Source organism: Lemur catta, chromosome 16 (assembly GCF_020740605.2).
Source record: "Lemur catta isolate mLemCat1 chromosome 16, mLemCat1.pri, whole genome shotgun sequence".
In the NCBI taxonomy this organism is placed as follows: domain Eukaryota; kingdom Metazoa; phylum Chordata; class Mammalia; order Primates; family Lemuridae; genus Lemur; species Lemur catta.
The window spans coordinates 846795-859921 of NC_059143.1; positions in this window are offsets into that span (position 1 = coordinate 846795).

Sequence of the window (13127 nt, forward strand, 5' to 3'; positions counted from 1 at the left end):
TAAAACAAAAAGAGCAGCTGGGCTCTCTGAGCTGCAAACGGAAAGTGAACTGAACCACTTCTTGTCTTTCCCGCTTTTTTTTCCTGCTTTGTTAAGACACTTTTGGCCCCAAACCTCCCCCCTCTCTCTAGACCCTCTGTGAATCACAGCCAGGGGTACCTCTAACTTCTGAGCCTCAGAAAAGCGTGTTGGAGATGAATGGAGAAGCTGCTGTCAGCTCCATGGGTGAAAGATGGTAACATACAACTCTGCTTCCTGTCACACTAGAGAGGAAAGTCATTGACCTGAGTCAGCAGCAGAACCCCAGCTGTCACCCTTGTCCTTCCTGGGCAGGCGTTTGCCCACGCCTCTGGGTGGGTAGCTGCAAGGGGCCCAGGTCAGGCCGGGTAAGGTCTGAGGGTCCCTGGGGATTCCGGGTGAGAGAGGAGGTTTACGGCAGGTGTGTGCGGTCACACGCGGTGGCGCAGGTGGGGCTGAAACACAGCAGGAGGGGGCATCTCCTCCCCAGGGCAGTGGAGCCTGGGAGCTGGTGGACACCCCAGGGCCCCGACAGAGCAGGCTGAGGTGGCCCCACTGGCAGCTGTGGGAGTGTTTTCCCATAATCGGCTTTCAGGGGAAGCGGAATCACAGACGGATTCTTCAGCAGGCCTTTCCCATCAGCCTTCTGGGCCCTCCTTTCTCCGCATATCCAGAACAGTCCTGCCGAGGACAGACAGGAGGGATGGGCGCAAGGCTGGGCCTCAGTGGCAGAGGGCACACTGGGCCCTGCCCCGGAGGAGGGTCAGGCGCCCTCTGACATGGTGCCGGGCAGGGCAGGATTCAGTGCATTGTTCAGTGTTCTTGGAGAAGACAATGGAGAACGTAACAAGCGCTGGCATGGATGTGGAGAAACTGGAACCCTCGAGCCCTGCTGCCACTGGGGGGTGCACAGGGGTGCAGCTGCCATGGAAAACAATATGGCAGCTCCTCAAAAATGTAGACAGGATTAGCAAATGGCCCAGCCATGCCACATCTGGGTGTATGTCCAAAAGAATTCACAGCAGGGACCTAAACAGGTATCTGTGCACCCATCACAGCAGCGCCGGCTGTGTATTGGCCACACACAAGAGCCAAGAGGGAGAAGCAACCCAAATGCCCATCAGTTGACAGATGGGTAAACAAAATGTGATATATTCACACAGCAAAATATTATTCTGTCTAGAAAGGAAGGAAATTCTGACACGTGTTGCAACACGGATGAACCTGGAGGGCGTTCTGTTAAGTGAAACAAGTCAGTCACAGAAAAGACAAACACTGTATGATTCCACGTAAATGAGATGCGCAGGGCATTCAGACTCACAGACACAGAAAATGCAGTGGTGGTTGCTAGGGGACTGGGGAGAGGAAGAAGGAGTTACTGTTTCATGGGGACAGAAGTTCAGTCTGGGAAGATAAGCGTTGTGGAGATGGATGGCAATGATAGTCGCATGACAACGTGAATATACTTAATGCCTCTGAATTGCACACTTAGAAATGTTGACAATGATACCTTTGGCATGTACATTTTACCACAATAAAAAAACATAAAAAGAGGGAATATCTTTAAATAATAATTATTCAGCCTCAGACTAAGACACATAAAAAAGTAGAGTTTTGAAAGCAATTACATATGCATGAATGATTACATTTTAACAATCAGACCACACTCAGGAATGTTGATAATATTTACATGGCATGGAATCACACAATTTAAGGTATATTCTGTTCAGTTTGCCTGGGGTCGGCACCAGAGTGAGGGAGCTTGCAGAGCATCAATAATTTTGATGCCATTTAATGAAACACTGAATGTTTTCTTCTTTTTATTTGCATAAGCCATTGTTTAAAAGCATGTATTATTTATGTTACTCTATTGCTAGGTTAATTTGCCTGTTTATTATTGTTATTAGCAAAATAGTAAAACAACATATCAAGAAATTTGGAAAAATAAAGAAAAAATCCCCACCCTACCGCTCTATAACAACTTGATAGATTATTGATTTATTTAGGACAGAGATAATCTGGGATTCTGTTGTTGTATTTTTTATTCAGTATTCAAATGCCTGAGATTTGAGCAGTGACACAGTCAGGTCATTGAATGTTCTAGTCCATCCCATGCTCAGATTCTCCCACATTTGCTCAGTGCTGTTCTATTATTTGACTCTATTCTTACACAAAGTGCCACTTAAAATTACCTTTGCTACTTGGACATCCTGTTGCCAGTGAACTCAAAACTTTTGTTGCTTTTGTAAAGTTTCCTCATCTCAAGCTCCATGTTTCTTGTAATACGTCGTCTCATCAGCGTGACCGTCGGGAACGTCAGAGCCCAGAGTCCGCGACGACAGCAGTCTCCAGCGGAGTGGATTCTTGCACGAGGCAGTGGCCGCTCTAAATGCCCTCTGCATTCTGTGTTCTGAGAACTTTCTGGATGAAGGGCATTACTCACTCATCCCCACTCATCTTTAAACAAAAACATTGAGTTAACAGTCCATCAGATTGACCTGAATCACCTGAAATGTAACGCACCCCATTTCTGGCAAGAGGCTCATGGGAAGTCTCACTGCTAACGACTGAGGCTGTTGAAAGGTGACGGGGGATGAGACAGTGTGTGCCACTCAGTCCCCTCATTTGGGCCTTGAGACACCGTGTTACCTGCAGTCTCCTGCTGGGTCGCGGGCCACTTAAGGGCAGTACCATCATCCTCGTCACCCGAAGCTTTCCATTTGTACAGAGGAGATTTTGAAACTCCAGCCAAGGACGTTAAGGTACCGGTCTTCTGGGTGAGATTGTGAGTGGTAATTTGCCCCTATTAATCTTACCCTCACGTCTGTTTCTAGTTAGAGCCTTGCTTCCTGCAAAGGGGCTAAATTTCTCTCTTCTTTCTTTTTCCCTTCCTCCAGTCCCTCTTCAGTCTAACCAGGAGTCTAAGCAGTTAATGAGCTAAAGAGAGTAGCATTTTATAACTGTCCTATTCAAACAGGCAGCACGTGGACCCTCAGTAAGCCTCGCCCCCAGCATAGGTCACATCAGATGCTTCCAACTGTGACAGAGCTAAAACAACAATATCAGCCAAATGAATCTCAGGGAAATACTACAGATTATTAAAGCCTTACCAACACATATATTTTAACTGAAAAGACCAAGCATGTATTGCACACTATACATGCATAAGAATTTCCTCAGGTTTTGGAAAGTTCCTCAAGTTTTGCAAGAATTTGCAAGAATGCTGACACTGAGCCCCAAGTTGAAGCATTTATAATTTGGCCGTTACTTTCTGATGCTTTTCTAGATGATTTGGCTTCAAAAGTGTCCCTCCAGTTTTGTTTTTGATGACTTCTTAGGGCCCAGTCAGAAGTTGGAAGCAAAAAATTTTGCTAACTGGTTTGACTTAGTGCCATGCATTGAACAAAAACCTGCTATGTTTTGACTCTGCACTGTGGTAGATGCTAGGAACAAAAAGAGAGACGACAAGTTCTCGATGACTTGTAATCTGGAGGAAGAGAGAGCCATGCCTTGAGGAAGATGCCACAGCGGTAGCACATCCTACAGGAAGTGAGGAAGGGAGTGAGGAGCTCTGGGCCCTGCAGGGCAGGAAAGCCCTCACTCTGCACCATGATGGATGCTGGGAACAAAATCTCCAGGATGGTTATAGGCAGAGGGACCAGCTTATACAAAGGCACATGGTGATGCAAGGTCAGGTCCAGGCTGGGAAGTGCCAGCAGCTTTGGCCGGACAGGAACGTGGTGTTCGGAAGGGCTGGGAAAGCAGACAGCCGCTGGGCCAGAAGAGCCTCGCTGGTCCTGTGCGGGCCTTCACGCTGGCAGGTGAACACTTTCCTGTGGCTTTGTAGGCAGCAGGAGCAAATGTATGACTCTGGGGACTTGGCAACAAGTATTGGCCCACGCTGTGAGGCAACAAAACTTGGTAGTGTTGATGCAGAGGAATCCACTTGAATTCTCCTAGGCTCCTCCTGGGCAGCAGCTTGCCTACCTTGAGTTCTCTCAAGCATTAAACATTAAAAAGAAAAGAGGAAGAAAAATAAGATGTTCGGATGAGAAAGAAGACAAATGCATTCACAGGGATTGTGACTGAAGTGGAGAAGTGAGAAGGCCAGGAGGTAGAGGGAGCTTGTTCCAGATGGCAGAAATGGTGTCTATTAATTAATCATCACCACAGTTAATTAAACATTCGGATGAACACAATGAGAGAACATTTGAGACTCTCAGCTGAAAGGGTTACTTAAAGCTAACTAACCTCAGCTGAAAGAGCTGGCTTCATTCCAGGTCAGGAATCATAGTTAGAGAATGTGATTCTCTGCTTTTCCCTTTCAGTAGGAGTGGGCGCTACTTGGGAGAAGCCAACAAAGAGAAGCAACGTCATCAGGCCAACCTACTGCTTTGCTCTTCAACTATGAACCTTCTCTTCTGGAAATTCATGAAGGCAGAATCACAATTAGCAAGCAAACATGTAAAGAAACGCTCAACCTCACTTCTAACCAAGGCCATGCAAATGAAAATATCAGGAACAAAATCACTTTATGCTCACTAACTTTGCCAAAAACATGGTAATAGTACCAGTTGGCAAGTGTGGTGGTGACAAATATTAGAAAGAATCCATCGAACAAAGTTATGATGACCAAATTCTGTGTATCAGATGCTATGAAAGGCACCGATATGCAGAATAATAAAAACCTTTATTGCCTTTCCCCAGTAATACTTCTTTTAGGAATCTTCTAAAGAAATAATCTCCATTCCCGCTTTGTGGTAGATGCAGCAATGTGTTTCTCCAAAGGAACACCCGCACTAAATGTGTAGCATAAATGAAGAGTCGTTTCAACATCATTAATTATAAATAATTGCAAAAAACTGAAAATCACGTAATTGCCCAATGATATAGAAATGTTTATTAAATTGTTCTATCATATAATAGTTTATGCATTACATGCAATAGAATGGGTTATGGTTTTGGTAACAAATGACTCTAGAAATTGCAGCCCCCTAACGCTATGACCTTATCTTTCACTCACGTGACATCCAGTGTTAAGTTGGGCAACTCACCAGAGCATCTCTTCTTGTAGTGAATCGGGGATCCAGGCCACTCTACTCTGTCATCTCAGTACGTGGTTTCCAGGAAGGGGAAGAGGGGAAACATGAGAACCCACACTGCTACTCCTGCTTCCTCTGACTGCAAGAGATGTGTCAGCTCTGCTCACAGCCCATAGGGCAAATCTGGGCAGGTGACCTCAACATGGCTGCTCTTTACATCTTTTCCCTATTTTCTCACTGGATTGTTTGTTTTTACTATTGAGTTTTGAGAGTTTTTTACTCCAGATTCTAGGCCTTTGCTATATATATGTGCTTCACCAATATTGTCTCCTACTCCATAGCTTGTCTTTTTTATCACAACAAGGTTTTTTTCAGAGCGTAAGTCCAGTTTATCCATGTTTTCTTTTATGGACTGTGTTTTCAGTGTCACGTCTAGGAACTCTTTGTGTAGTCCCAGATCTCAGAGTTTTTCCTAGTAGTTTTCTTCAAAGTTTTATAGTTTCATGTTTTAACACATTGACTGCCACACTGGAAAAAAATTCCCCCCCCCGGGGCTGTGGTGTTTTATTTAAACAAAAGGATCCTTCTAATTTTTATTGTTTTCTGTGCATGACTTATATGCAATGTAATCCACATTTTTAGAATTAAAATGTCAATATTAATTGTAAGAATAAGAATATCAACAATTAAGATTTGCATGAACCAGCTGCAGGGTTTTGCTTCATGAGGCCCAGGGGCTCAAAACGAGCCTGAGTTAAATACAACTCACATGGCAGTCAATGTGTTAAACTTAAGTTATACTTTAAGTTAATTTTTGTATAAGGTGTGAGAATTTAGTTGAGGTTCATTTATTTGCCTACAATGTCCAATTGTTCCAGCACCATTTGTTGAGAAAGCTATCCTTCCTTCATTGAATCACTTTTCCACCGTTGTCAAAACCAGTTAAGCATATTTTCCTGTGGGTCTATATCTGAGTTCTCCATTCTGTTCCATTGATGTATGTGTCTACCCCTCTGACATCAGAGGTGCATACTCTATCACTGAGCTACACCCCTGACCATACCTCACAGTTGTGAAATCAGATAGACTGATTTCTACCACTTTATTCACTTTGAAAATTGTTTTAGCTATTTCAGTTCCTTCTCACTTCCGCATAAATTTTAGAATAATCTTGTCTAAACCTACAAAACATTTGGTTGGGCTCTTGATAGGAATCATGTTAAACCTGTATATCAATTTGTGGAGAACTGACATCTTTACAGTGTTTAGGCTTTTAATCCATGAACACGGTATGTCTCTCCATTTATGTAGATCAACTTTGATTACTTTCATCAGAATTGTTTAGTTTTTAGTATACAAGTCGTGTACATATTTTGTTACATTTACACCTAAGATTTCATTTTTGGAGTCATTGTAAATGGTATTATATATTTAATTTGAGTGTTTATGTGTTCATTGCTACTATGTAAAAATACAATTAATTTTTGTATGTATCTTGTATCCTGCAATTTTGCTGAAATCACTTATTCTAGGAGTTGTTTTTTTGTGTGTGTATGTAGAGTCATTCAAATTTTCTACATAAACAACTATATTATCTACAAATAGATATTATTTTATTTCTCCCTTTTTTTAATTGTATACCTTTTGCTTGACTTACTGCCCTGGCTAGAATTTCTAACACAATATTAAATATGGTTAGTGGAAAGGTACATCTTGGCTTTAGTTCCAGTCTTAAAGGAAAAGCATTCAATCTTTCACCATTAGTTATTATGTTAACTATAGCATTTTTATTTTGTTTTTTTCTTCTTTTGTAGATGCTTTTTATCAAGTTGAGAAAGTTCTCTCTACTTCTGTTTTTCAAAGAGTATCATGAAAAGGCGTTAAATTTTGTCAAATGCTTTTTCAGAATCAATTGATATGATCATGTGCAATATTACAATGCATTTCTGACACTTCCTAGAGTTAGTGTAAACGTCATAGGTTTATGGCACAGTCCCCAATAAGACTGTCCTCACTTCATATGCCAGCCACAAGTTCTGGGTTTCCCAAACCACCCGTACTTCTGACCAATTGACTATAAATTTTGGGGTCCCCACTACTCCCTCAGGTTTGATAAGTCACTAGAACAACTCAAAGAACTCAAGAAAGTGCTACACTTACGATTAAAATTTCATTATAAAAGATACATATTAGGACTAGCCAATGAAGGCGAGGTCTGGGAGAGTTCTTAGCACAGAGCTTCTGTGTCCTCAACCCAGGGAATCAATATGTTCACTATCCAAGAAGTTCATCCAAGCTTTGGTGTCCATGTTTCATTATACGGGCATGACTGATGGAATTACTTGCCATGTGACTGAAATCAACCTCCAGCTTCCCTTCCCTCCCTGGACATTGAGAGGTTGGGCTGGATATCACATATCTCAAAGCTCCAACCCTCTAACCACGTGGTTTGTCTTTCTGGCATGGCCAGCCCCCATCCTGATACTATCCAGGGGCTCACTATGGGTTACCTCATTAGCATACACTCAGGCATGGACCCACAATTAATAACAAAGACATTCTTATCACTGAGGATAGACGCTCCCTCCCAGGAACCAGGGACAAAGACCAGACAAAATTTTTATTATACATCCTGTGATTTTCTTCTTAGCCAGGTCATGTTTATGTTAATGTTGACTGATTTTCAAATATCCCTGCATTCCTAGAATAAAGCCCACTTGGTCATGGTGTATATATGGTTTTTTTAATATATTGATGAATTCTATTTGTTAATATTTTGTTGAGGATGTTTGCTTCTATATTGATGAATGATGTTGGTATGTAGTTTCCTTTTTTTTGTACTGTCTTTGTCTTTTAAAACCAGGATAATATTAGCTTCATAAAGTGAATTAGAAAGTGATCTCTCCTCTTCTATTTTCTGGAACAAACTGTGGAGAATTGTTGTTAATTTTCTATAAACCTTTAGTAGAATTTCCAGTGAAATAATCTGTGCTGAGATATTTTTTGGTTTGGGAGGTTTTGAACTATAAATTTAATTTCCATAATAGTGATAGGGTCATTCAAATTATATATTTTATATTGCATGAGTTGTGGTAGTTTGTATTTTTTGAGGAATTGGTCCATTTCCTCAAGTTGTAAAATTTATGTGTTGTAGAGTTGTTCATAGTATTCTCCTATCTTGTTGGTATCTTTGAGATCTATGATGATATACCTCATTTTATTCCTGATATTGGTAATTTGCATCCTCTCTCTTTTTTCCTTGTTGGTCTTGCTAGAGGTTTGCCAATTTTATTGATTTTTTCAAATAACCAGCTCTCTGTTCCATTTATTTTCCCCATTACTCTTCTGTTTTTAGTTTCACTAATTTCCATTATTATTTCTATTATTTCCCTTCTCGTGCTGGCTTTGGGTGTATTTTGCTACTCTCTTTCTAGGTTTTTAAGGTGGGAACTTAGATTATTGATTTGAGACTTTCCTTTTTTTCTAATGTGCACATTTAGTGCTGTGAATTTGCCCTCTCAGCACTACTGTAGCTGTGCCCCACAAATTTTGGTGTATTTTATTGTTCACTCAGTTCAATGCATTTTTAAAAAAATTTCTTGAGACTTCCTCTTTGAACTGTGGATTATTTAGGAGTGTGTTGTTTAGTTTCCAAGTGCTTGGAGATTTCTTTCTTATCTTTCCATTATTGATTGTTAGTTTGATTTCATTTTGGTAAGAAAACATACTCTATGTCATTTCAACTCTTTTAAGTTGGCTGAGGCTTGTTTTATGGCTCAGGATACAGTCCATATTGGTGTATGTTCCATGGGTGCTTGAGGAGAATGTGCATTCTGATGCTGCCAGAGAGTCGAGGTTTTCCAGAAGAACAGAAGAAATAATATATAGATATGAAAGGAAATTTCTAGGGGAAATTGGCTCACATGATTACCAAGGCGAAGTCCCACAACAGGCCATCTGCAAGCTGGCAGATGAAAGAAGCTGGTAGTGTGGCTCCCGGAGAAGCTGGTAGCCTGGCTCAGTCCAAGCCCCAAAACCCTAGAACCAGGGAAGCTGCCAGTGCAGCCCCTAGTCTGAGGCTGAGGCTGAAGTCAGGAGAGCCCCCGGGAGACTGCGGGGAGGCTGTTGTGCGAGTGTCAAAGTCCAGAAGCCAAGGAACCTGCAGTCTGATGTCCAAAGGCAGGAGGAGAAAAAGCGTCTGGCTCTGGAAGAGAGAGCAAGAGGAGGCAAGAGGAAGCTGAATATCTATCTCCCTTCTTCCTCCCACTTTGTCCCAGCCCTGGCCGGTGGGATGGTGCCACCCACGCCAAGGGCAGGCTTCCTCCCTCAGTCCACTGACTCACATGCCAGTTTCCCCCGAAACACCTTCACAGACACACCCCGCAACAACGCTTCCCCAGCCATCTGGGCATCCCTGAATCTAGTCATGTTGACATCTAATGTTAGCCATCACAAGTGCAGTGTTCTATAAATGTCAGTTAGATCCTGTTGAATTCTCCTAGAGCCTTGCTAATTTTATGTCAAATTTTTCTGTCGATTGTTGAGAGAGGGATGTTGAAGTCTTCAATTGTAATTGTGTATTTGTCTATTTCTCTTCTCAGTTCTGTTAGTTTTTGCTTCCTGTATTTTGCAGCTCTGTTGTTTGGTGCATTTACGTATAGGTTGCTATGTCTTCTTGGTGGACTTACCTTTTTAACATTATATGATTTCCCCTTCTGTCTCTGGGAATCATCTTTGCTCTGTAGTCTATTTTGTCTGATATTAATATAGCCAGCCCTGCTTTCCTTTGGTCAATGTTTATATGATATGTTTTCATTCCTTTACTTTCAACCTGCCTATATCACTACATTAGAAGGGAATGTCTAGTAGGAAACCTATATTTGAGTCATGTTTTCTAATCCAACTTGTCAATCTGTCTTTTAATTAGTGTAACCTTAGGTCATTTGTGTTTAAAGTAATTATCGATATGTTAGGGCTTAAGTCGGTCATTTTATTTTTTGTCTTCTGTTTGTTCTCTCTGCTTCTCTTTTCTCTGTTTTTTCTTTCCTGCCTTCTTGTAGGTTACTGGAACATTTTTTAGAATTTCATTGTGATGTATCTATAGTGTTTTTTAGTGTATTTCTTTGTCTAGCTCTTAATGGTTTCTCTAGGTATTACATTTACATATATATGACTTATCATAGTCTGTTGGCATCACCATTTTGCCAGCTTGAGTGAAGCATAAATACCTTACCTCCCAGCCCTTTGTCATATAATTGTCTTAAATATTTCTATACATACATTGAGAGTCGCATCAAACAGTGCTATAATTTTTGTTTCAATTGTCAAACATTATTCAGAAAACTCAGGAGGGGAGGAAAAATCTACATTTTTGCTTACTGTGTTCTTTCATCCTTCCTGATGTTACAAAGATTCTTCTTTTATTGTTTTCTTTACATTTAGAGAACAACCTTTGGCCATTCTTTTAGGGTAGGTCTGCTGGTGAGAAATTCTCTTAGTTTTCCTTCATCTGACAGTGTCTTGATTTTTTTCTTTAATCTTGATGGGCGTTTTTGTTTGTTTGGTTAGGGATTTTTTTTTTTTTTTTTGCTGGGTATTCTTTATTCTGATTTTCTTTCAGCATTTGAAAAATATTGTGCCACTTCTTTTTGACCTGCTTGGTTTCTAATTAGAAATTTGTTGTCATTTATTTTATGTATAATCTTTAGTTTTCAGAAATTTAATTACAGTGTGTCTTGGTGTAGATTTCACTGTTTTTATTTTACTTGGAGTTTATTCAGCTTCTTGAATCTGTAGGTTTATGTCTCTTGCCAGATTTGGGAATTTTGCAGCCATTATTTTTGTGAGTACTTTTTCCGTCCTGCCCTCTTTCGTCTTTCTTTCCAAAACTCTGATGACATGAATATTAGATATTTTGTTATAATCCCACAAACCTTTGGTCTAGTATTAACCAAGTGAACTGCAAGAATTTGTACTTTCAAACTCAGTATTTGAAAACTTAAAAAAAACGTGGGCCATAGGGAAGCAGTAAAGTATCATGGTTAGGAGATTGGCCTTGGTATTAGACTGGCCTGGGTCCTGGTCCCAGCTCTGCTACTTATTAGCTACATAACATTAAGAAAAGGAAGCTATGTCTTAGCTTTATGTCTTTAATCTCTAAAATGGAAAAAAAATCTATGAATTCATAATAATAATTAAAAGAGAGCAAAGAAGAAAGTCCTCCATTTTCACTATTTTTTGCAATAATCAACTTATTTGAAATTCATTAAAACATAATAATTATTAATCTTACCCTTCCAATAGGAAATATATTTCATGGTAGCCAAATAACTTCAGCTGATAAAGGAAAGCTCAGCTTTACAGAAGAATGCCAGGCAATAAATATAGAAGGAATGATAGAATTAGAAAAATCATTGATTTGAAATTTCTAAGGAAATCATTATCAAGTAGCATTAAAAAAGGAAAAGTGGCCAGGCACGGTGGCTCACACCTGTAATCCTAGCACAGGGAGACTGAGGCAGGAGGATCACTTGAGCTCAGGAGTTCAAGACCAGCCTGATCAAGAGAGAGAACTTATCTCTACTAAAATAAAATTAGCTGGGTGTGGTGGCAGACACCTGTAGTCCCAACTACTTGGGAGGCTGAGGCAGGAGGTTTACTTGAGCTCAGGAATCTGAGGTTGGAGTAAGCTATGATGATGCCACTGCACTCTAGCTGTGATGACAAAACAAGACTCTTTCTCAAAAAAAAAAAAAAAAAAAAGGAAAAGTCAGAATGGGTGTCTTAGTTCATTTGTGTTGCTAGGAATGAATACCTAAAAATATACTTATTTTTTAAAAAGAGGGGTATTTGGCTCCTGTTTCTGCAGGGTATACATGAAACATTGAGCCGGCATCTGTGAGGGCCTCAGGCTGCTTCCTGGCGGAAGGCGAAGGGGAGTGGCACATGCAGAGATCACAAGGTGAGAGACAAAGGGAGAAGGTGGGGAGGTGTCAGCCTCTTTTTAACAACCAGCTCTCTGAGGAACTCACTCACCCTCGAGGAACGGCATTAATCTATTCTGGAAGTATCTGCCCTTGTGAATCAAACCCTCCCATCAGGCCCCACCTCCAACATTGGGGATCAAATTTCAACACGGAATTTGGAGGGGACAAACATCCAAACTATAGCAATGGGATAGGTCAATTATCTTGGCATTACTCCTATTCTAAACTCCAAACTGTGCTCTAAGAACAGAGTTCTTAATTTTAAGGGATGTTGATAAATCAAAGCATTCAGAGCAGGTAAACAAAGTGGTCACAGAGCTGGGCGTGGTGGCTGACACCTGTCATCCCAGCTACTTGGGAAGAGTTCGAGGCTGCAGGGAGCTATGATTGCACCACTGCACTCCAGCCTGGGTGACAGAACGAAACCCTGTCTCTAAAAACAGTAAAAAATAAATAAATACAAATTTGTAAGAAGTGGTCCCATAAGGTGGAGCCAGACTGGAGTGGAGAAGGCTGTGGAGGAGATGTCTTCAGTCCACAAAGGGACCCTCATACATTGCACAGGATAAATTCACTCTTTGGTGGCTTCAGAAGCCACCAAAGTCCTTGACACCAAGGGCCAACTTTCTTACTTCTTTTATACTCTTTGCAAGACAGGCAGATGAAAGACGTTGCTGGCAGCGACAGAGGAAAAGCTTCGGTTAGTGCTGGGGAAGACAGAACTGAAGCTGGTCAGAGGGTTAGTGCTGGGGAAGACAGAACTGAAGCTGGTCAGAGGCGCGGTGCTGAGGGAAAATGCAGACAGTGAGGCCCTAACACCAGTGTGTCCCCAATGTGACAATGCAGGGCCGAGGGCAGCAGCACAGGGCCCACTGGGTTGGTTCTGTGGGTCTTGACCAACCCGCTGGCTCCTAAAGTGCCCGTTCTGAGAATGCTTCCTCCGGCTGCCCGTGTCCTGACCAGCAGACGGGGGGTGGCCACTGGCCGGGCTCTTGGCTGAGTTGAGTGGTTTGTCCCCATCCCACTGTTGTGGAATCAGGTGGGCCTGTTTGCTGGGGTCACCCGCAGGCGGCCTCCCTGC